This window comes from Chaetodon auriga, chromosome 18, assembly GCF_051107435.1.
Source record: "Chaetodon auriga isolate fChaAug3 chromosome 18, fChaAug3.hap1, whole genome shotgun sequence".
Classification (NCBI taxonomy): Eukaryota; Metazoa; Chordata; class Actinopteri; order Chaetodontiformes; family Chaetodontidae; genus Chaetodon; species Chaetodon auriga.
In genome coordinates this window covers 23,360,309-23,386,255 of record NC_135091.1, presented here as the reverse complement: position 1 = coordinate 23,386,255, position 25,947 = coordinate 23,360,309, and the positions used below count along the sequence as shown (strand labels likewise).

The 25,947-nt window shown below is 41.6% G+C and overlaps 1 protein-coding gene across 3 annotated transcripts in view; it reads right to left on the bottom strand.

Moving 5' to 3' along the window:
* Positions 1-25,947, bottom strand: part of LOC143336335 (leucine-rich repeat and fibronectin type-III domain-containing protein 2-like) — a 288,477-nt gene that overhangs the window by 205,963 nt on the left and 56,567 nt on the right. For all 3 annotated transcript variants that reach the window (XR_013078515.1, XM_076756427.1, XM_076756428.1), the window contains exon 2: positions 11,746-11,806. The gene's annotated coding sequence lies outside the window, so the exon portion shown is untranslated. The remainder of the gene's footprint in view (positions 1-11,745; positions 11,807-25,947) is intronic.

Below are 25,947 nucleotides of genomic sequence, written 5' to 3'. Positions count from 1 at the left end.
CAACAGCAACTGTGAGTATCATACTGATGAACAGTTTAAGTGCAACGTATCGATGGATGGCAGTCTCTCAATAATACACTTCAATGGTAGAAGTCTGTACAGGAACTTCATAAAAATTAAGGACTATTTAAATCAATTCAGCAAGTTCAGTGTCATTGCCGTATCTGAATCATGGCTAACTTATGAGAAGGAGGCTGATGTTGAGCTCGAGGACTACAAATTATTCACTACTAACAGAATAAACAGAAATGGTGGTGGGGTTGCGTTGTATGTGAACAATGCTTTCAAATGCAAAAAAATAGAATCAATGTCAACAACAGTAGACAACATTATGGAGATGGTTACAGTAGAAATAAATACTGAAAAATACAGAGTATAATAATAAGCTGTGTATATAGAACTCTGGGGTCCTGCCTAGACATATTTAATGACAAGATGAGCAACATATACGATAAGAATGTTGAGAAAAAGAGGGTCTTTGTCTGTGGGGACTTCAATGTTCCCACCATCCTCAAACCAACAAGAATAACTACTAACAGTGCTACACTGATAGACAATATTTTTATCAATGAAATCGAGAGTGAAGTTGAAGTTGCAAAACTGGAATCTTGTGTATTCACATCACGATCCAAACAAGGCATATGATGAATTTATCTCCATTTTCATTCCATTATATGACCAAAGGCCTAGACAATGCTTGTAAAAAGAAAAATGTATTGTATAAACAGTTTTTAAACTAAGGAAGCAGAAAATAAATATAAAAAATCTAAAAATAAATTAACTAGCATTATGAAATATAATAAAAAGAACTATTATAATAAACTATTATAATAATAATATCATTAATAAAAGCACAAAAAAGTCTGATTGTCCAAATTATTTTGTTGTAAACAATCAACAAAATGTAACTACACTCAGGAGATTGTAAATGGATTCAATGACTATTTCATAAATGTCAGCTGTAACTTGGCAAAACAAATTGCTGACCCAATAACTAAAGATGATGTTAGTGAAAAAATTATTGATATTAACCATAATACTATATTTTTAACAAAAGTGGAAGAGAGAGAATTGTTTGATATAGTAAATAAATTTAAGAATAAAAAGTCAACTGACTATCACGACATTGATATGAGTCTAATTAAACACCTCATATTATCTATGGCCAAACCACTAACTCATATCTGCAATCAATCATTTCAAATGGGCATATTTCCTAATAATATGAAAACAGCAAAGCTCATTCCCATCTTCAAAAATGGTAATAAGCACAACTTCTGTAATTACCAACCAATTTCTCTGCTTCCTCAGTTCTCAAAAATACTTGAAACACTCTTTGCACACAGACTGGAGGATTTCATAGAAAAGCAACACCTTTTAAGTGACCGACAATATGGGTTTAGATCAAATCGTTCAACTACAATGGCAGTTATGGAACTCATTGATAACATATCCACAAATACTGAAAATAAAGAATATAAAGTTGGGCTATTCATTGATTTGATACTACTGATCACACCTTATTATTAAAGAAGCTTGATAGATATGGTATCAGAGGGGTTGCAAACTCATGGATCAAAAACTATTTGGATGATAGATACCAATATGTACAGGTAAATAATGAACGGTCTGAATTGAGGAGGGTTACATGTGGGGTTCCACAAGGCTCAGTACTGGGCCCGAAACTCTTCATACTAAAACAACCACAAAACCAATCCTTTTACTCCAAAAAAAAAGCAATACGGATCATAAACAAAGCAGATTATAAGCAACCGACCAACCAATTATTTATAAATACATATGAACTTAAATTCAAAGAACTGGTGGACTTTAAAACTGCACAGCTTATGTTCAAAATTAATAACAACATGCTGCCTGACTGTATTCAAAAAATGTTCAAAAAAAGACCAAGTTATTACAACTTCACCTAACATTTATTGAATGCCTCCTTTAGTTACTTATTTATTTGTTATTTTGACTTGCTTAATTTTGTTTTGTTTTCCTTTCTTGGACCTTGACCAGCTGCTGTATTTATGTTAAGTTGTCAAGTGTATTGCGCAATGAGTTGTTGTGTCAAACCAAAGACCAAAATAAACTAAACTAAACTAAACTAAACTAAACTAAACTAAGCTTAAGACACTTGAAATGGCTTTATCACAAGCCATGGTGGTTTCTATTTGGTATTTTAAGTGTAACTATTCAACACTTGCTGCTATGACCAATGGTGACAAATGACCTTGAGCAGCAACCAAGAGGAAGAGCAACATTTTCTCAACAGAGTACAGAGTAGTAGAAATAGAGTACAGTGTAGCAGAAACTGGTTTAATGTGCAAGTATAGCATCATGAAAAATACTTTCAAATTAATACTATTGTGTCATTTGCCTCATTCACTTTTGACACTTGTCTCTTTTTGGCCTTTTGGCTTTGTCACCAGACTACAAAGCACACTTTAAAAGCCAGAAAATCAAAATCTGCTAAAGTAATTGAATCATTACTATTGATCAATAGTCGTATTTGTACCCTCTCTCAACATACATTTGGTCATTTGGCAAAAAGGCAGTAAAAATCAACACACCCTGACGAGGGGCAGTCAACATGCTGTGCTGTGGGATTGTGGGTTGGCTGCAACAGAAATCAAGTTAACTTAAAGACACAATAGTCAGGTATCTGGTTCTACAGTGAACGTGGATAAATCCAGGCCTGATGGGACATGCCTCCAAATGTTGACTGCATTTTTAAAAAAGTTAGGTAGTCAGTTGTCTGCCACAATTAGATCTGAAAAATGCTGACTGAACAGGCATGATAGTTGCCATATGCCACGGGTAAAAGATGCTGACTGAATTGACAAACAGGCAAGGTAGTTGGCAAGCTACCATGGTTAGGTCAGAAAAATCCCCTGAAAGCCCCAGGAATAATCTAATGGTGGCACAACTGCTTCAAACTGAATTTTAAAAGAATGGGTTGTGGTTTCTCGGAAATGGGAGGAAAACAAAGGAGGAGCATTCTAGAGTATATAAAGAGCTGTAGAAGACCTGAGGGTCAGAGTTTTTGAGAGTTTTTAGAGGTTTTGTGCGGGACCCCGGGGTTCACTCTGCTGTTTGTTCGAACTGTCTTTGCTATGAATAAACAACATCAGACTTTGAAAACCTTGTGTAGCCTATTTCTTGAATCTTTTGTGAAGACACCAATAATTGATCCAGAAGTATTCATGAACTGCAGGTCAGACACTGTTGCCTGACCATTTCTGGCCCAAAGACTTTCCACTGTTCCAAAAATCACCAAGCCATCATTAGCCATCATTATGAAGAAAGGAGTGCAGAAGAGCTTGATAGAGTGGAAACCTGTCAACAGTAGGCTCATGAAGATTAGACTGAGGGGGAAGCAAATCAACACAACTATCATCCAGTGCTATGCTCCAACAAATGACAGCAATGAGGCCTCGAAAGATGAATTCTACAAACAACTACAGGCTGTATTGGGAAACTACACCAAGACATGACATGAGGATAGTGATGGGGGACCTAAATGCCAAGGTGGGAAACAGCAACACAGAACATGACAGTGCGATGGGAAGGGAAGGCTGCTGAATCATGGATGAGAATGGGGAGAGGCTAGCAGAGTTTTGCACCATGCACAACCTCATCATTGGGGGAACCCTGTCCCAACACAGGGACATTTACAAGCTAACATGGTACTCTCCAAATGGAAGGGATGAATAGTACCTGGAGATGCTCATTACTTGATGTCAAGGTCAAACAAGGAGCTGATGATGGTAGCGACCATCACTTGGTCACAGCTTTGCTGAGAGTAAAGCTTAGGAAAACAGCTAGCAGAAAGACAGCCAGAAAGCAATTCGATGTCAGAAAGCTACATGACACTAAGGTCAGAGGTTATTTTGTGCTACAAGAACAAGAAAAAGAAGGATTGGATAAGTGAAGACACATGGCAAACTGTAGAAAATAGAAGGGCCCTAAAGAAACAAATAAATAAGTCAAAGTCTGAACAGCTAAAGGAAAAATACAGGCAACAGTACCAAATAGCAAACAAGGCAGTGCGAAGGAAAGCCAGAGCTGACAAGTGGGCATATCTAGAAGGCAGCTAGGAAAGGGGAGCGAGGGAAAGTATATAAGATCACCAAAATAGTAAGTGGCAAACACAGATGAACAACTGAAACACCAAAAGTAGACAAAAAGGGACAATTACTGACAACTGAGTCCGAACCACAAGCTTGCTGGGCAGAGCACTTTCAGAAAGTTTTAAACAGACCATCACCCACAACAGAACCAGATGTACAGCATGCAGAAAACGACCGGGAAATTGGTTTCGAACCACCAACAAAGGTAGAAATTGTCTCAGCAATTAAGTTCCTAAAAAATGGAAAAACCCCGGGCCAAGATAACCTGAATGCAGAGCTTTTCAAAGCAGACCCAAACCTTGCCTCCAAACTACTTCAACCACTATTCAAAACCATCTGGGAGAAAAAGGAAATACCTGATGACTGGTTGGAAGGAATTAACATAAAGACACCAAAGAAGGGCAACTTGAGAGATTGTAACTACTGGTGTGGAATCACACTTCTATCGATACCAAGCAAAACCATGACAAAAATCATTGTGCAGCATCTTACACTGGCAGTAGATGAGAAACTCAGCAATGAACAGGCAGGATTCTGTAAGGGGAGGGGGTGCATTTACCAGATATTTGCACTCCATAATATTATAGAACAATGCACAGACTGGCAGAGACTGTGTCGACTTTGAAAAGGCATTTGATAGCATACACCGTGACGGCCTCTAGAACATCTTAAGGATGTATGGAATCCCACAGCACGTAGTGGACCGTAGTGGTCAGACAAGGATTTGTGATGTCAGCATTGCTCTTCAACATCGTTATCGACTGGGTGATGCGCCGCACAACAGAAGAAAAAACAAGATGTATAAGATGGACTCTCTTCTCAGCATTGGAAGACCTCGATTTTGCTGATGATCTAGCTCTAGTCTCACACATTCACCAACACATGCAAGAGAAGACATCACATCTCGGCTACTTTGCACGGCAAGTTGGCTTGAAAATAAGCCAGAGGAAATCTGAAGTGATGGCACTAAACATTTCAGATCCACTACCAATCCATGTGTATGGTGAAGCTTTAAAAACAACAAAGGAGTTCACCTACCTCAGTGGGTAAAGGGATACAGGGACCCCAGGACTGCATAGTCCATTGATTATGAAGCATCCCATGTCATTGAACTCATGAAAACAATAAACACCCCCATGACATGTGGCCAAGAAAACCTTTCTAATGTTTGTAGATAGTATAAATAAAGGATTGGTGACTTGTAGTGAGTCACAGGATGAGTTCTTGGGGGTCTGCAGGAACACAGGCAGTAATCTCAACGAACAACACAAAGCAGTTCAATGAGTCCTGATAGGTTTATGGCTGCCAACTAAAAGCTCAAATTACACTGAACAAAAATATAAATGCAACACTTTTGTTTTTGCTCCCATTTTTCATGAGCTGAACTCAAAGATCTAAAACATTTTCTATATACACAAAAGACCATTCTCTCTCAAATATTGTTCACAAATCTGTCTAAATCTGTGTTAGTGAGCACTTCTCCTTTGCCGAGATAATCCATCCCACCTCACAGGTGTGGCATATCAAGATGCTGATTACACAGCATGATTATTGCACAGGTGTGCCTTAGGCTGGCCACAATAAAAGGCCACTCTAAAATGTTCAGTTTTATCACACAGCACAATGCCACAGATGTCGCTAGTTTTGAGGGAGCGTGCAATTGGCATGCTGACCGCAGGAATGTCCACCAGAGCTGTTGCCTGTGAATTGAATGTTCATTTCTCTACCATAAGCCATCTCCAAAGACGTTTCAGACAATTTGGCAGTACATCCAACTGGCCTCACAACCACAGACCACGTCTAACCACACCATCCCAGGATCTCCACATCCAGCATGTTCACCTCCAAGATCGCCTGAGACCAGCCACCTGGACAGCTGCTGCAACAATCGGTTTGCTTAACCAAAGAATTGCCGCACAAACTGTCAGAAACCATCTCAGGGACACTCATCTGCATCAGAATCAGAAATCAGAAATCAGAAAAAGCTTTATTGCCAAGTACGCTTTTACACATACAAGGAATTTGTTGTGGTGAAGTTGGTGCATGACACATCTACTAAAATAAGAGCACAAAATATAACAATTTAAATATATATACACAAGTCTGTTTTTTGTTGTTTGCTATTTTCTGGAAACACAGTCTGTTTTTCAGAAAGAAGTCCAAGATGAGCGTTAATGTAACGCATAGAGTTGTGAAGAGTGTCGGGGGGGTTCCAGGCCTTGTTGATAAGGCTGACAGCAGACGGGAAAAAACTGTTCTTGTGGCATGAGGTTTTGGTCCTGATGGACTGCAGCCTCCTGCCAGAGGGGAGTGAGTCAAAGAGTTTGTGTCTGGGGTGAGAGGGATCAGCCACAATCTTTTCTGCACGCCTCAGGGTCCTGGAGGCGTACAGGTCCTGAAGAGATGGGAGATTGCAGCCAATCACCTTCTCTGCAGACCGAGTGACACGCTGCAGTCTGCCCTTGTCCTTGGCGGTGGCAGCAGCATACCAGACAGTGATGGAGGAGGTGAGGATGGACTCAATGATGGCTGTGTAGAAGTGCACCATCATTGTCTTTGGCAGGCTGAATTTCTTCAGCTGCCATAGGAAGTACATCCTCTGGTGTGCTTTCTTCATGAGGGAGCTGATGTTCGGCTCCCACTTGAGGTCCTGGGAGATGATAGTTCCCAGGAAGCGGAAAGACTCCACAGTGTCAGTAGTGGAGTCACAGAGGGTGATGGGGCAGGTGAGGCTGAGTTCTTCCTGTTGTCCACAATCATCTCCACTGTCTTTAGAGCATTGAGCTCCAGGTTGTTCTGGTTGCACCAGGTCACCAGATGGTCAACCTCCCACCTGTAGGCAGACTCGTCGCCAACAGAGATGAGTCCGATGAGGGTGGTGTCGTCCGCAAACTTCAGGAGCTTGACAGACTGGTGACTGGAGGTGCAGCTGTTTGTGTACAGGGAGAAGAGCATAGGAGAAAGAACACAGCCCTGGGGGGATCTGGTGCTGATGGTCTTTTTGAAGAAGAAGAAGAAGAAGAAGAAGAAGAAGAAGAAGAAGAATCGGGGGGAGACATTCCCCTTTATTTGTCACACACACATGGTCGGAAACACGGCACACGGAGGTGAAATTTGCCTTCCGCTTTTGACCCATCCTGGTCGTCCCTCCTCCGCGGCAGACCAGGAGCGGTGGGCAGCCAGACCGGCGCCCGGGGACCCATTCTGTTGCGTCACCATTGGTCAGGTGGTGATCTTCTTGCATGTTTTTAGTGGGGGTATATTTTTACGGAGGATACCCCAGGTGAACACGGGGAGAACATGCAAACTCCACACAGAAAGGCCCTCCTCGAGCAGCAGGCACCGAAGCATGGTGGAGGACACACCCGGTGCCCGCAGCGAGATTCGAACCCGGGACCTTCTTGCTGTGAGGCGACAGTGTTGCCACCATGCCACCGTGCCACCTTTCCACCTTTCTTAGCATCGGAGACGCGTTTCCCCAGCTTCACGCGCTGTTTCCTTTAAGGTGGGCATTGGTGGAGTTGACTGGAGCTGGAGCTGTTGGGAGGTGTCGTGGGGGATGGTTGCTGGACTGTCCCTTTGTCTTTCAAAGTGGCAGTAGAACTGGTTCAGGCTAGCCGTTGATCGTTGATGGAGTGGGGGGCTTTAGGCTTGTAGTTAGTGATCTGCCTGAGCCCTTTCCAGACAGATGCAGAGTCGTTAGCTGAGAATTGGTGTTGGAGCTTCTCAGAGTACAGTCGTTTAGCGTCTTTCACCGCCTTGCTAAACTTGTACTTCGACTCTTTGTATCTGTCTTTGTCCCCACTCCTGAAGGCCACTTCCTTTGCCAACCTTAGCTGCTTGGGTTGGGCTGTGAACCAGGGTCTGTCATTGTTGTAACTCACCCTGGTGCGTGATGGAACACAGCAGTCCTCACAGAAGCTGATGTAGGACGTCACAGCCTCCATGTACTCATCCAGACTGTTGGTAGCAGTCCTGAACACATCCCAGTCAGCAGAGTCCAAACACGCCTGGAGATCCTCCACAGCCTTGCTGGTCCACGTCCTTGATGTCCTCACTACAGGTTTGCAGAGCTTTAGTTTCTGCCTGTACGCAGGAATCAGGTGTACCATGACGTGGTCAGAGTGGCCCAGTGCAGCACAGGGGACGGCGTGATAAGCATCCCTGACTGTGGTGTGTAATGGGAATTCTTATTATTCATCTTCTCCGTACTTAATCATAAGTATTCACTGTCTTAAAGCCAAATGAACAACCATATTATATGATTAGGTGCGTGCGTATGTCATAATCTGCTGACCATGTAACAATGTACAGTATGTTATTATGCACTGATAAAGTGAACCTTGTGTCCTGATTGTACAACACATTATGACGTACCTATTGTGCTGACATTGTTCTGATGATAGAACAAAGTCATCCTGTCTACAAAGATAATATATTGTATATAATCTATCAACTTCTCCGGGCTCTTTCTTGTCATCTCACACTCGAGACAACAAGAAGGGAGTCCGTCTGCAGGCGTCAGAATAAACTCACAGAAAGACAACGAACAAATCTGTGCTTTTTAGTACAAAATTGCCAGAACAGGTGTAACAGTGATCCAGAATGTTCTCCTCTCTGGTCGGGCATTTGATAAACTGTCTGTATTTAGGGAGTTCGTGCGTGAGGTTACCTTTGTTAAAGTCGCCAAGGACAATAACTAAAGAGTCCGGGTTGGTCCGCTCCACACGCAGTATCTGGTCACCCCGTTGGGTGGCACGGTGGCACGGTGGCACGGTGGCAACACTGTCGCCTCACAGCAAGAAGGTCCCGGGTTCGATTCTTGCTGCGGGCACCGGGGGTGTGTCCTCCACCATGCCTTCGGTGCCTGCTGCTCGAGGAAAAAAGGGCCTTTCTGTGTGGAGTTTGCATGTTCTCCCCGTGTTCACCTGGGGTATCCTCCGTAAAAATATACCCCCATTAAAAACATGCAAGAAGATCACTACCTGACCAATGGTGACAACGAGCTGGGTCCCCGGGCGCCGGTCTGGCTGCCCACCGCTCCTGGTCTGCCACGGAGGAAGGATGACTAGGATGGGTGAAATGCGGAGGACAAATTTCACCTTCGTGTGCAGTGTCCTGCATGTGCATGATGTGTGACAATAAAGGGGAATGTCTCCCCCCGATTCTTCTTCTTCTTCTTCTATACGCTGTGCGTCCTGCACGTTGGCTTGAGGCGGGATGTAAACGCCGACCAGAATGAATGAAGCGAACTCACGGGGTGAATAAAAAGGCTTACAGTTAATGGTGAAAGATTCCAGTCTCTGTCTGCGCGGTGGAGTTGGAAGCCAGCCAGCTGCAGCGCAGAGTTCGGTATTAATCCACAGAGCCACGTCTCGATGAAGCACAAAACCGCAGATGAAGAAAAGTCCCTGTTATTACCCAACAGCAGTTACAATTCCTCCAGTTTGTTGGGCAGTGAACGCACGTTAGAGAGAAATATTCCCGGTAACGCTGTACGTAGTCCACGCTGGCGAAGGCGCACGAGCGTGCCGGCTCGTTTTCCTCTCCTCCGGTGTTTCACTATGTGAGCAAGGGTGAGCGCACCTTTGACCAGTATGTCCAAAATTTCCACTGTTGGAAGCAGAAATTTAGGAAATAAATCCTCTGGTGTTGCTCCCCTGATGTTCATGAGCTCTTCTCTGGTGAAAGAGCTCTGGGTACCATCACAAAAAACAGGTTTAAAACACAAAACAAAACAAAACAAAACAACGTGCACCAACACACTGAGGCAGCCGTCCGCGGCGGCATCTTGATCTCCTATGCATGCTCGTCATCCTCATCGGGGTCTCGACCTGACTGCAGTTAGTCGTCGTAACCGACTTGAGTGGGCAAATGCTCACATTTGATGGCATCTGGCATGTTCAAGAGGTGTTCTCTTCACGAATGAATCCTGGTTTTCACTGTTCAGGGCAGATGGCAGACAGCGTGTGTAGCGTCATGTGGGTGAGCAGTTTGCTGATGTCAACGTTGTGGATTGAGTGGCCCATGGTGGCGGTGGGGTTATGATATGGGCAGGCGTATGTTATGGACAATGAACACAGGTGCATTTTATTGATGGCATTTTGAATGCACAGAGATACTGTGATGAGATCCTGAGGCCCATTGTTGTGCCATTCATCCACAGCCATCACCTCATGTTGCAGCATGATAATGCACAGCCCAATGTTGCAAGGATCTGTACACCTGGAAGCTGAAAAATTCCCAGTTCTCGCATGGCCAGCATATTCACCGATTGAGCATGTTTGGGATGTTCTGAATTGATGTATAACAGCAGCGTGTTCCAGCTCCTGCCAATATCCAGCAACTTCGCACAGTCATTGAAGGAGTGGACCATCATTCCACAGGCCACAATCAACAACCTAATCAACTCTATGCGAAGGAGATACGTTGCACTGCGTGAGGCAAATGGTGGTCACACCAGATACTGACTGGTTTTCTGACCCCCCCAGACCCCCCCAATAAAGCACAACTGCACATTTCAGAGTGGCCTTTTACTGTGGCCAGCCTAAGGCACACTGTGCAATTTTCATGCTGTCTAATCAGCATCTTGATTTGCCACACCTGTGAGGTGGGATGGATTATCTCGGCAAAGGAGAAGTGCTCACTAACACAGATTTGGACAGATTTGTGAACAATATTTGAGAGAGAATGGTCTTTTGTGTATATAGAAAATGTTTTAGATCTTTGAGTTCAGCTCATGAAAAATGGGAGCAAAAACAAAAGTGTTGTGTTTATATTTTTGTTCAGTGTAAATATCACTGTCACAAATATAAATGTTCTCTTCCTATTCTCGGTCTCTGTTTGCTCATGGTATACAAATTATGAATATATTCATAAAGCAAAATTTATGTTTCCACAAATCTGGAAACTCTTAAAATGGCTGACAAACCAAACCATGACAACATTACTTTTTCACACATTTCCAGGGACAAATGCTGACTGTCAAGCAGCTATAAAAATGAGCTTTGACAGTCAAGACAGAACCGTCATGACAAGTTGACAAAATGAACTGAACTAGCCACAAAAAGTTTTGTTGGCTCTGGGTGGGCTGAAGTTATCTAAATCCGCTGCCTTGCTGGCTCGCTACTTAGATCATGGTCATATCAGCCAGGAAGAGCTTTTCCTTCATCAGGTCCGGTACTTGCTAGCAATGAGTCATTAGAGGTTGCAGTATCTATTCCCTAACCCAAAACATCATCTGAAAACCATTCAGTGGAGAGTCTTGGATAGTTTTGGTAGAACTTAGCTTCTATCACATCCAGCACTCTGTGGAGCTCTATCAAATTGGGGTGTGTCTCATAATTCCTTGACGTATAATTGTGTTTGGGAGTCTTAACAAAATTATGAGCAAGATGCAAAGTTTGCTTTGAAGTTCTGCATGCCACATGCAACCCAAGTTTCACCCAGGATCCAGTAATGATCTATTTAGAATGTTAAAATTTAATTTATATAAAGCTTCTTTCGTCCATATTATGATGATGATAAGCAGGTTATGGTTGAAATAATTTTGTCATTTCTTACAAAAAAACATTTAGCAAGCAAAACTGTGGAATAAACATTTACTCACCTGTTAATTGCTGAGATGTGGTTGCAGGGACAGAGTTTTACAGTGGAGTTCAAGGCCATTTCTGTAAAAAGAATAAACCAAACATGAAGATCAGTTTTTAAAGTCCAGTCACCCAAATACAAAAAGCTACATTTTATGAAGAAAGTGTGTTCTCTTGTGTCTCTTGTGCTAAAAATTAACTTATTTGAACACTTTAAAAGGATATAACTGTTTTAACATGTATTTTCTTTCAGTTACAGTTGAAGTTCAAGTCCTGATAACATTTGAAGTGTCAATCAAAGTGTAAGCATCAAAATTAGTTAAAAAGCAGACAATTAAAACAACTGATATGCCAGTTAAAAGACAATTACCACAGAGCTGAAATTTCATCTGAAATGGAAGTGTGAGAGCAGTTCTCAAAATACTAGAGGTACTACAAGAACAGTAGGTCAAAGCTGAATCAGTATGCAGCTCTGAAAAAATCTGTTTACACCAATAACTTGTAGGGGAATTACCTCTAAATTAATGTTACATTCGTTAATATTACCAGGGGCACCAACCTTCGTCAGCTACGAAGGATTTTGTATATTATATCTGTTAAAGCTGATGTAGTGAACGAATGAATCAACAGTAGATCAGTCTGATAATCTAAGGCGTGAACTCTCAGTACAGGGATTGCTTATATTCAGCTCAAAAGGACACCGTCGGACAATGACTTGTATGCAAAAGATTATTTATTAAACACAATAATGAGATGAATATGAATCATGAATAATACGATAGATTATATGGATGATGTAAATTAACACAAACACTGCACAGAGGAACTTATGGCAAGAGGATGGTAAAATGAGTTTGGCGATAGTGAGAAGTAGGTTTTTAAAGGGAAATGGGGACGCGAATATGAAGTTAATTTGTTGAATGAACGATCTAGAGAATTTAGACAAATTAACAATATCTCAACCTCACGGACCAACTCTTATTCAAAACCGCTTAGATATGCCTACTTTGTCAGCGACGTTCCTGTAGAGGTCTGCTCCGAACTAACACGAAGAGGCTCCGCGCCGTTGTCTGTCACTCTGGCCCGTACAGCAGTCTGCAGGACGAATCAAGCGAACCGCTGATGAGAGCTGGTGCTGGACAGGGATGTCTCGGGAGCTGAGGGTCTTCGGTGTCGGTTACAGACGAGGAACGGCTTCTGATGGTTCTTTAACCCGGACCAGCGGGTCAGCAGCAGGCTACAGGTCTTCGGTGCAGTCAGTTAGTTGTTGGCCGTTTGGCAAGGCTTTTGATTACTAATAATAAGATTGAGAAACTCTTCGATGGCCGGTCAAAAATATCTTCAAAGTTATTATTACGTGACTAGACTTTAACAACAAAAATAGAAATTATGCGGCTTGGCGTGGCGAGCAAAAATGAAAGTTTCACGAAGATTAGAAAAGTGCGTTTTCTGCAGAATTAAATCAGGCCGCTTTGTGTAGTTGTGAGCAGCAGCAAAAAGACTGAGAAAACGACGGAGCGGAAAAATACTTGAAAACTAAAGACAAAGAACTTAACACAAAAATTGGATTAAAGAAAAATTGAAGACGAGACTAGAAGAAAGAAGAAACAAAAACCAAGCAAGACTAAAAGAAAACTTAACAGAACGAAAAAAGAAACACAACTAGAACTGAAGTCCGCGATGCGCGACTACTTTATCATCGCTCCAGGGCGTGTCTAATCAATAGGACGTCACGCATGTAGGATGGTTCGCAGACGCGCAACGTGATTTCATCCTACAGAGCGAGAATTATTTAATGATTCATACGAGGGACTCATCTGCTTCTCACTATGGTCAATCAAATATATTTTAAATGATCAATTTTCAATGGTACTTCAACAACAACATGCGCGTTCGCTACATGCGTTAGACAATTCTTATGAATAACGACAACATTAAACAATGAACATGGTAACATTTCCTAATACTAATCCTAACAAACATGATGATTAAGGGTATAACTACTTTAACATGATGAAGGAATAAGGAAGGGCAGACTATATTTGCCGAAATGATTACCGCTATTACGGTTACTTATTAATAAATGTATCCGCTAAGCACATTCAACCTAATTGCTATGAACCTCTAGATGGCGGTATGGTTACATGGTAGAAACTCAGAGAAAACCTTTGAAATAGTTTAATTCACAGTTTCGTCATTCTGTAAGTTAGAAAAACCAGGAAAGCATTGTTATTGTACTGATCACGAGCTTAGCAATGTAATTACATCTACAGTTAAATCAAACATTGGGATTTGGTTAATTTGGTAGGTTAAGCAAAAGACACACAGACATACAGAACAGTTTGCTTCAGGAATGTTCAATTTACAACCCATCAGCATTATCTGGTTTGGAGATTCCTTTGAGACATGGCATTCGTCCATCCAGGCAGTTTTATTGTCCTCAACTCCCATGGGCTATCAAGAAAGAGTTAGCACCTCCATGGGAACGTCTTGACCAGATGTAAATTTGAAGTAAAAGTGTTGTCAGTGACTCTTGTTGCCCTGAAAGAGTGTGATAAGAGGTCTCTCAACCAGACATCCTGTCTCTGCCTGGGTTCACACCTTTCGGTGAACCTTCCAGATGGTCAATAACTCTTAAAAGTCTGATTGTTTTATCACTACACTTCTCCTGAGCAATGCAAAGAGGTTAGAAGAGGGTCAGCTACAGACCAGTTCTGCTACAAACTTAAAGTGGTTTTATATAATCAGGATAAACTAAATGGTTTGAATTCCCCTGATAACGTGGATGTGATTAGGGCTCCAACTAACAATTATATCTGTTTTCAATTAACCTGCTAATTTTTGTTAACCAAACAATAAAAATGTGGAAAAAAAAAAAAAAAAAAAAAGAAAAGTCCGAGTCACAATTTCAGAAAGCCAAAGCTGACATCTTCAAACATCTTCTTGCTTTGTCCAAACAATAGAGGATTAGGAGCAAATCAGCGAGAAAGTAATAACTTATATTGAATGTGAAAGGAACTGTCATTGAAGGAGATAGATAGGACTTTATTGATCCCACACCGCAGACATTTAGTTGTTACAGCCAGAAAGTACTACAAAGAGCAAGCACAGTCGCATAAACAGTGTCCAGGGGCAGTCCAGGACGCGCCAGCTCTCCTGACTAGTTTGTTAAGTCTTTAAGCAGGAGCAGATGACTTTGGCCCCTCCTGTACAGGACATCGGTGTTATTTGTACAATCCATATATATATATATATATATATATATATATATATATATACACACACACACACACACACACATACACACATAGATAGATAGGTATAGATTATATGATTTTCATATTTGTAGTCCTCAGCTCCACGAATGGTTCAATGGTCACATTATTGGTTAGCCTAATTAATCTAACCTGAATCGTCTTAATCACATTAAAAGATATATCGTAAAGGTTTTCACTTGTCAAAGATTGGAGTGGTGTGTGTGTGACTCTGTCAACTAAAGCCACACAAACTGTGTGCATAGGGCCCTGGAAAAAAAGCCTGATATTTGGACTTTGTCCTGTGTGCACAGAAAACCTATTTAATGTTACAACAATATTTTTTCATGAAGGGGTGGCTTTGAGCCTTTCCCTTATTTGGCATTAAATTTGTTTATGCAGCATGACAGCATGTTGGCAAAGCTGTATAATGTTAACCAAAAATGTTGTATTCTGTTAGCCTGTATTACTAGATTTCAAGATTGGTGTATAACTACATTAATACTATATTGCATTGCACTGACCTACAAATCTCTTACTAAGAACAATGAGAAAGTTTCAGAGTTACAGAGGCACAGACCCTCCCTGTAACATGAGAGGAGGGAGATACACTGTGGCACCCTGCTGAGCAGCATGCGTACAGTATATTATATTTCAATTTGACTTGTGTGTATTTCTTGCTCTCTCCCCAATGGTCTGAAAAACTTGCTGCTGCACAGTGCTACTTCGCCTTGTCTGTCTGTGTCCTCTTTACGTGCCATGATGTTTTCAGTTATCAGATTTTCAATGCATGACAATATGGACTTGTGTGAAGTGTCAGTTGTGTGAGAATCATGGTCAATGCGTGACATTTGGCAGAAGTAGTTTTGTTGCCTAAACCTAACCAAACTTCAGCACAAAAACTGAAATTAAAAAAATGGACATACTGTATTAAGTCAACTCTATAAGAACTGACTCATATGGGACCCAAGCTCTAACCTCCAGGGGGACGGCCATGTGTTTGCCCCCTTCACTACACTCTACCTTGGGGCGGCTGTGATAGGTAGAGCGCTTGTCCACTTACCAGAAGGTTGGTAGTTCCATCCCTAGCCTCAGCAGTCTACATGTCGAGGTATCCTTGGGCAAGATATTGAACCCCAATGCTGCGCCGATCCTGTGTGTGAATGGTTAACGCTCATAATGAACAGGTGGCCTACCTATGAATGTGTGGGCGAATGCAGACTTGTGTTGGTCGTCGGACTAGAACCCTGGCCTCGGCTTGGGCAAGATACTAAACCCCGATGCTGTGCTGTTGGTGAGTGAATTCATATGTATGCTGCTTTGGATAAAAAAGCGCTGTAGTATAATTTTTTCCAACAGATATGTGAAGAATTGAGTAAAACACTGTAACCAATGGTAGATGATAGTAGCAAACACTGTAGTAGAAGTTTAATAGTTCATTTGCTTAAAAGTACAAGAGAAATGGAGAAATGGAGAAGAAGCACATAAAAGGTCAAGATGGTGATACTGTGCAGGGATGATACTGTACAGCAGAGATCACGAGGGCAGTGCGCCTGTATCATGGATCTTTGGGTTTTCCATGGCCTTGCAGGTGTCTTTGCACCTGTCTTAGCTGGTCTCAGCCGGTTTTAGCCGGTGTTGTCTGTGACCTTACATAACCCTGTGTGTCCTCATATAACCTAACTGTATTCAATCCATGTTTGAGTGTCTGTTATCATCATGAAAGATTGAATGGTCTTATAATCACACTATGATTTACTATGATTTACTATGCTTTAATGAATGCTGGTTTGAGATGATTCAATATACTTTACTATGTTTTAATATACTCTCAAAGTGTACTTAAAGATAATGTGATTGTGTGACATGTCTTTATACTTTATATACAATTATGGCAATAAATTGTGATTTGGTAATATTTTTAAAAATAGAGCCCATGACAATCAGAAGCTAATGGTGTAATTTCAAAAGAATAGAAAGAAAAAGGAGCACCTGCAAGCCCAGGCTGAATAGCGGCCAGGGGATAATGTAATCCTAGAAAAAGAGAAGATGCCCCAAGGGCCGGGGAGACCTTGAAGAGAAGATGCCCCAAGGGCAGGGGAGATCTTGAGCTGAACTCTATAAAAGACAGAGCACTGACCATTGTAAGTTGGAACTTCTTCAGAGTTGCACTCTGTGTGTCTCTGAGTGTTTTTTCCCCTTTGTTGCTGGCAATAAAGTATTTTTGCTTCTCGGACCCCGACTCCTGCAGCTCTTTTTTGAGCACTTTTCTCAGACAGCTGAATTTGACTTAGTCTGGCCTATTGTGGATTGTATATTCGGCCTTCACATTCCACGACAGCATCTGCCAATAACTAATTATGAGTTACCATATCTTGTCTACTGAGCTGGTGTATTTTCAGTTTGTTTGACTAATGTAACCTAAGCAATCCATTTTCTGGGGAGATGCACCCTAAGCCAATCAGACAGTTTTCTGGGTAAATGAAAGACACATGAGAAAGACACCTGAGACAGACACAAGTTGTGTGTTGGTCACGGTAAGTTTTACTCTATTTTTCTTTTGGGGGTTGTTAATGTAAGTGAGAATTTGATATTGCTCCGCCACACCCCAATGATGATTACAAGAATAGCATGTACACTAGTATCTTTATTAGAGTGAATCAACCTCATACATGATGAGGTCATACATCAATAATAGCCTGAACACATGGTCAATGACGATGAAAACAGAAAGATAGAAATACATGCCAAAAATAGTGTAAGAGATTTATTTCTGTAAAGAATTAATTAGAGGACTCTTATTTTTATGTTGATTAACTTTAATATTATTTGTTTATTGCCCCCCCCCCCCCACACACAAAATTTCGCAAATCATGTTTTCAGGGGAGTTCATGTCTCATGTCTCTCCCTCGTAGATTGCACCCTGCTTTTACAGCAAGGTGTATATTTGTAGACTAAAACCACTCCTAACGGTTGGCACAAGTATTGTCGTGTAGTTAAACTTCTTGTGAATCTTGCAGATGAGCAACTTGCTTCGCCGGTTAGTTTAGCCACGTTTGTTGTTTTCATTCAGTTGTTTTTGTTAAGTTACATGGGTTAAGTGGGAGAGTTGAAAATCTTGCTTTGTTATATTGATAAAGAAATATATAAATATTTTGCACATAAAATAAAGAGACACAATACAATAAATTATTATTATTATTTTTTTATTCTTTTACCATTTTGTCCAGAATATTTTATTGTTCCAAGGTTTGCACTGTCATTTCATTTACTTATCTTTATTTCTGGAGGACTTGTAACGTGTGAGTTTGGTAGTTCCACAGTAGAGCCACTGCCCTGTTACTCCTTAGTTATCTACTAGTTATCTAATAGTTTGTTGCTGTATACATCTGTGGTCAGTGGAGAGGCAGTTATTACTTTCAATTTTCACATGCTTATTCTTTACATTCAAGCCTATACTGACAGTGTCTAATGGTAAATGGGAAATTTAGCCAGCTCAACATCAACCGGACTCAGGATCCTATTAAACTGAAATTGAAGCACATTCCAAGTACTGCTTTTCTTGATTGTGCTGGTCACAGTAATAATAATAATAATTGTCAAAAATGAGTTACAGTTAGCGTAATGGAACACAACAGTCTCCTCTAGAACTGCCATCATGTTACTCCTCAAAACAGCTAATAAGTGTGTGACAGAGGTTATTACCATTAGATTCAGGTGCTGTATCAGAAGATTGAACAAATTATTTAAGGTATACGTGTACATAAGCTCTGCTTGTAACATAAGCTCTGCTCTATTCTATTCTATGTTTGTATACTTAGTTTTTTAAGAACATTCTCTTCCTTAGATTTGTTCTCATCCTGATTCTTCTTTATTTTATATATTCTATGTTTGTGTGTATGTTTAGCCTGTTGCTGCAACAAAAGAATTTCCCAAGTTGGAATCAATAAAGTCAAGTCTAAGTCTAAGCTACACATCAGAGTTGGGGAAAAAAAAAAACAAAAACAAAAAAAAACGACTTCATACTGGTATGAACTGTTATGAACAATATAATTAGTAAAAAACTTGCACTGGATATACACGCTATAAAGAAAATGGGAAGAGATTAACAACTTGCGCAAGTGTGCAGAAGCTGTTAACTCTATTGGCAATGGCAACACAACACATATACTCATTTTATTTCCATATTTATTTATTCTACAAGGAGCAGGCTTGGCTGTGTTGGCTGCATCAAACATACTACTTTAACGTCAGATCTGAAGTTAGTAAAGATAAGCATATTCTTACAGTTAGGACCAGGGATAGAACCACATAGCCAGCCACTTGCCAGGCTGATGAAGAGCTTCCACTATTTCTTGCCAACATTTGCCTTTTTTGACTCGGTCCTACTCCCTCTGGGAAATGTCACGTCACGAAACAGTTCCAGACACTGCACAACAGGTTATTTAGCATATCACACTGCAGGAGTAGTGTCAAAAAATCATGTCAAAATTGAGCTAAAATCATGTAGTCTGACCCAGGCATAACTGGAAGGCGTGGCTGGCCGGCCTGGTTCAGCCTCCTCCTCTCCTGAGCACATCTGCCTCAAATCATAGAATCAACTGCTGCCACAGTATTTAAGGGCCGGCCACCCACCCAGTATTCACTGAATCTTCAGTTCATCCATGTGGTAATGACACATTAGTTCTTTTTTTGTTTGTTTGTTTGTTTTGTTTGGTTTTTTGTCTGCTTGCCTCCCTTATGTTGCAAACAAACAGACAAACAAACAAACACACAAACAAACAAAAAAACAGGTAAATCTGTTCCTTCTTTCGAAGCGACCAACCAAACGATATATCACAAAGGGACAGTTAGTCTGATTACTCTGCTGAGTTTATGCCCAAAACTCTGCTGTGTCCTCACTAGCAACACCTGCACTACATTTTAAAATAGCCAAACTTACAACTTAGTCATTCTCATTTACAAATTTATCAGTTTCTGTTGTCCTAAAACAGACAGGCTCATTTACTTCTCTTGCATTATGTTCTCAAGAGATTTCAGTCAACTGTGCAGTAAAATGTACTTCAGGTCACGTTCAGGGGAATGCTGCTTCCACCAACTGAGATGAAAAAGTAACAATAACACTACTAATGTAACTGTCTCGCTGTCAACATTATGTTTGTGCTGTTGTAATAACTGCAAAAACAAAGCATTATTTCACAAAAAGTGTAAGGGAAAAAAAACAAGTAATATAAAACATTTCGATTTTACTGTTTTTATGTCTCACTTATACACACTCATCATAACTGCTGTCATTATCCATCCATCCATCCATCCATTTCCACCCGCTTATCCAGGGCCGGGTTGCGGGGGCAGCAGTCTAAGCAGGGACGCCTAAACTTTCCTCTCCCCGGACACTTCCTCCAGCTCATCCGGGGGGACCCCGAGGCGTTCCCAGGCCAGCCGAGCGACATAGTCACTCCAGCGTGTCCTGGGTCTTCCCCGGGGCCTCCTCCCGGTGGGGCATGCCTGGAACACCTCCCTAGGGAGGCGTCCAGGGGGCATCCGGTAAAGATGCCCGAGCCACCTCAGCTGACTCCTCTCGATGTGGAGGAGCAGTGACTCTACTCTGAGCTCCTCCCGGGTGACAGAGCTCCTCACCCTATCTCTAAGGGAGTGCCCCACCACCCTGCGGAGGAAACTCATTTCAGCCGCTTGTATCCGGGACCTTGTTCTTTCGGTCATGACCCAAAGTTCATGACCATAGGTGAGGGTAGGAACGTAGATTGACCGGTAAATCGAGAGCTTCGCCTTTCGGCTCCTTCTTCACCACGACGGACCGATACAGCGACCGCATTACTGCTGCCAAGGCACCGATCCGCCTGTCAATCTCACGCTCCATTCTTCCCTCACTCGTGAACAAGATCCCAAGATACTTAAACTCCTCCACTTGAGGCAGGATCTCTCCCCCAACCCGGAGGGAGCAAGCCACCTTTTTCCGGTCGAGAACCATGGCCTCGGACTTGGAGGTGCTGACTCTCATCCCAGCTGCTTCACACTCGGCTGCGAACCGTCCCAGTGCACGCTGTAGGTCCTGGCTCGATGGAGCGAACAAGACAACATCATCCGCAAAAAGCAGAGACGAAATCTGTCGGCTCCCGAACCGAACCCCCTCCGGTCCCTGGCTGCGCCTAGAAATTCTGTCCATAAAAATAATGAACAGAACTGGTGACAAAGGGCAGCCCTGGCGGAGTCCAACATGCACCGGGAACAGGTCCGACTTACTGCCGGCAATGCGGACCAAACTCCTGCTCCGGTTGTACAGGGACTGAACAGCCCTCAATTTCTTCGAGGCCGACCGGTAGTCCTCCTCCATGGCCTCCCCGAACTCCTCCCAGACCCGAGTTTTTGCTTCTACAACCGCCCGAACTGCCGCCCGCTTAGCCTGCCGGTACCCGTCAGCTGCCTCAGGAGTCCTATGAGCCAACCAAGCCCGATAGGACTCCTTCTTCAGCTTGACGGCATCCCTTACTTCCAGTGTCCATCACTGGGTTCGGGGATTGCCGCCACGACAGGCACCGGCGACTTTACAGCCACAGCTATGGACGGCTGCATCAACAATGGAAGTGGAGAACATGGCCCATTCGGACTCGATGTCTCCAACCTCCCTCGGAATCTGGTCGAAGCTCTCCCGGAGGTGGGAGTTGAAGACCTCCCTGACAGCGGGTTCTGCCAGACGTTCCCAACAGACCCTCACAGTACGTTTGGGTCTGCCAAGTCTGTCCCGCTTCCTCCCCTGCCAGCGGATCCAACTCACCACCAGGTGGTGATCAGTTGACAGCTGTCAACTTGCTGTCATTATTTCTTATATTTTAGAATATGTTTTATTATGTTCTAATCCATGAAAATTATTTATCAATAATATTTGTTTGTTTCAGTTTTGGGACTCTATGTACAGTATTACTGCAAGACGAACATTTATAACATATGCCAATGTATTAAGTCATCATGGGTCGGTAATTTTATTGTTACTTATTGTTATTGTGGGGGATAATGCTTTTACAGCTGGTGATGTGACACTGCTAAATCCACCCTGAACAAAATTTTATTTAACATCATTATAATGTCATAGTTGAGTCAAACCAGTGAGCTGGGAGGACAGTTTAGGATTTGTTACCAGTGGCGCCGCCAGCCGGAATCCTGTGCGCACTGTGCATACAATTTTTTTTGAAGGTGTGAAAAAAATAAAGATTTTAAAGGGTTTTTTTTAAATTGTTTTTGGGGAGGGGATAATAAAAATGCTGGTTTGTAATAGGCTAAACATGCTGAGTCCACTTATTTTTTAAGCCAATTAATTGAAGCCTAACATGAAGGCCAATGATTGTCATTTACGCCATCTGTCACTGGGTGATTCTGAATTCTGGTGCTAGATATATTCTTCTTCTACACTATGTAGCCTACCGCCTATGTGGTGATTATGGTTCGCGGTAATGTTATAGAAATGTCGAAAAGACAGTTGAGCCTTTTCCAGGCATTTGAAAGAAAAAGAACTAAGCCTGCTACTATTACAAACACACAGCGCATACTATGTGCGTACTATGAAACTGAATCCACTGTTTGTTACCATGGGCAGATCCCATAATAAATAAATGAATAAATAAATATATTTAAAGAAATGAGGGACTGTGTCTTTACCATGAACTGTCATCCTAATTCTTGACAAATGACATGAAAAAAGACAGAATGAATGCAAAAAGAAGGATACAAAATTTATGTAAAATAAGATAAAAATAAGGGTGAAAATAGAAGCATCAAAGGTCACCATACCCATTTTCATATTCCTTTGAAAGAGTGCCAGTTAGCAATTTGAGACTGAAAAGGCAAGAACTCAGAAAGTGCTTTGCCTCATGTGCACAATCGCCTCTGATGCAAACAAGATAACAGAGCCTCCCAACTTCCAGATGGACACATGATTCACCACCGAAATAAGCCTATTTTAGCCTACCCCAAAATGTCTTCCCATTGGTTTAACCTCATTGTGGTTATTATTATTATTATTATTGTTATTATTATTGTGGGACGTGTCCTCCACCATGCCTTCGGTGTCTGCTGCTGAGGAAAGGGGCCTTTCTGTGTGGAGTTTGCATGTTCTCCCTGTATTCACCTGGGGTATCCTCCATAAAAAAACCCACTAAAAACATGCAAGAAGATCACCACCTGACCAAATGGTGACAAGAAGGAACTGGGTCCCCGGGCGCCGCTGTTGGCTGGCAGCCAACCACTCCTGGTCTACTGCGGAGGAGGGACTTACCAGGATGGGTTAAATGTGGAAGAACACTTTCACCGAAGCATGGCATGTGCATGTTGTGTTATGTGATTAATAAAGTATGTCTCTTCATAGAATGCATAAAATCAAGCAAAATACAGCATTTTTAATAAGTGCAGCAGTGCGTAAATGCGAGGCAAAATGTAACAGTTCAGGCCTGTATCAAGAAAGCCATAACTAGTTGAAGGCTAAATGAAGAGATAAGTTTCAATTCAAACCTTTTTTTTTTTTTTTTTTTTTTTTTGTTAATATACACCGATCAGGCATAACATTCACTGATTATCTCTTCACCATGGCACCTGTTAGTGGGTGGGATATATTAGGCAGCAAGTGCAGCAGAATGTCAGGAGGGACAAGAGATCACAGGTAGAGAGGCTAGCTAAGGAGGCAGAACTTGCAGCATCTCAAAGAAACATGAAAGAATTGTACAAACACCACAAGGAAATTGTCCGGGACACATTGACAAAGTAACAAACCGATCAATGACAAGAATGGCCAATCGCTCTCAACCCCGGAAGAGCAGCTCGAGAGATAGGTAGAGCACTTCCAAGAGGTCCTGAATAGACCAACACCTACAGAGAGGCCACACATTCCCAAGACCAGGACACTGCTAAACATCAAGTGTGACAGACCAACAAAAACTGAAATAAAAGCTGCAATCAAACAACTGAAAACTGGCAAGGCTGCTGGCCCTGACAAAATTCCACCTGAACCCCTTAAAGTTGATATAAACACATCTACAGACATGCTCTGCAGCCTCTTTGGGAAAATTTGGATTGATATTAAACATCCTGTGGAAAGACAAAGTCAGCAATGCTGTAACATTCTGGATTGTTGTCATGTTGTTTCCTGTTTTATTTTGTAATGTTAACCTCTTGTGTCGTTTCAGTTTCCTGTGTTTTCCCGCCTTTCATCAACCACACCTGCGGCCACTCACTCACCTGCCCCTGATTATTACCTTCCCTGTGTATATATACCCACCAGCTCCTCATGGCTTTGCCAGATTGTCTTTGTTTCCTCTGACTGAACTTCTAGCATTAGCTGTGCACTTCCTAGTGATTTTGAACCTTGCCTGTTCATTTTCTTATTTCTAGTATTGGCTTTTTCACTGTCTGTTTTTGTTAGCCTTTTTGGATTCCTTGTTTTAATTTTGCCTTTTTTGGATACTCATAAAGACAGTGATTTTTGTTTGAACCTCACTCCGTCTCCTGAATTTGTCCCAGTTTCTCCAGAGTTGTTACAAACGCAGACATGTGGAAAAGAACAAACCAAGAACCCATAGACTTACAAATCAGAAAGAGAAAGTGGAGTTGGATTGGCCACACCCTCGGAAAACCTGCCACAAACATCCCCCGACAAGCCCTGAAATGGAACCCCCAAGGGAAAAGGAAAAGAGGTCGCCCCAGGAACAGCTGGAGAAGAAGTGTAGAGGCAGAAATATCGGAGAGTGGGCTCAACTGGGGAGAGCTTGAGTGAAAAAAGCCACAAACAGAGTGAAATGGAGGATATTTGCCAGTGGCCTATGTACCCAAGACGAGCAAGGGGCTTAACTAACTAACTAACTAACTAATGGCTCCAAGTGAAGCAGATTATGAATAATGACATTAATACTATTATGTTTACACAAGGTGTATTGCATATTGTATATTGGACTAAAAACATTATTATTTTTATTATCTCTCAGCCAACACAGATCAAAATCCTTTATATAAATAAATGAACATAGACATGTACATCCATAAATGTAGCGGAAGTGGAAACATGGCATCTGTTTGTTTCATGTGATGAAGATTATATTCTCCTCATCGCTCCTCACAGATCTGATGTTTTTGTCTATTCAGTGGAGGCTTGAGTGATGAATTTTTAGCTTGGAATATGTATTTTCCAACAGAATACATCTTTACAATGCAAAGTTACATTACATAACAGCATCAAGAAAGGAAATCTTGTATCACAGCTTTTCTTGATGGTCGTATGTTGTGGTAGGATGTTTTGGACAGGATTTAGCTTGAACAACATGCTGAAGTTCAAGTGCAAACACATGAATGACTGTGAGGAACCAAAGAGAATTCAGCACATCACCCATATGGAAAAGATATAGATAAATTTTAAGTTTTTGTCTCTTTTATCTGAAACTTGTAAGTTAAGCATAAGACAGTCAACCAGATATAAGATCCTTAGTAAAGTTGTACAATATGAAACTTATATGACTTGGGTACTTATAAGAACAGTATATGATAGTAATTCCACATACAATATCCTTAGTAGATATGTGTGATATCAAACTTAAATGAGCTGGACAACTATCAGTGAAACTAAAATCTTATAAGTATCATAGAAAACACTTACAAGACTTATGTGAGGTGCCACATATATAAGACATACAAATAAAAAAACAACAACAACACAATCTCACAATTTGATGGATAAGCACAAGATGACTAAAAAAAAACAACAGGGTTTTGACACATAATAACATTGGAATGTTAAAATTTGGAAAGGTCAACATTTTCTCAAAACCGGGTAGCTCATCCTTCTCTCTCAACGAATTTTCCTAAAATTATTACATGGGCAATATTTGTTATTTAAGATTTTAGGACCAACTGTCGCCAATAAAATTGGCAAAATGATTTTGTATTCACACAGCAAATATTCAAAATCCC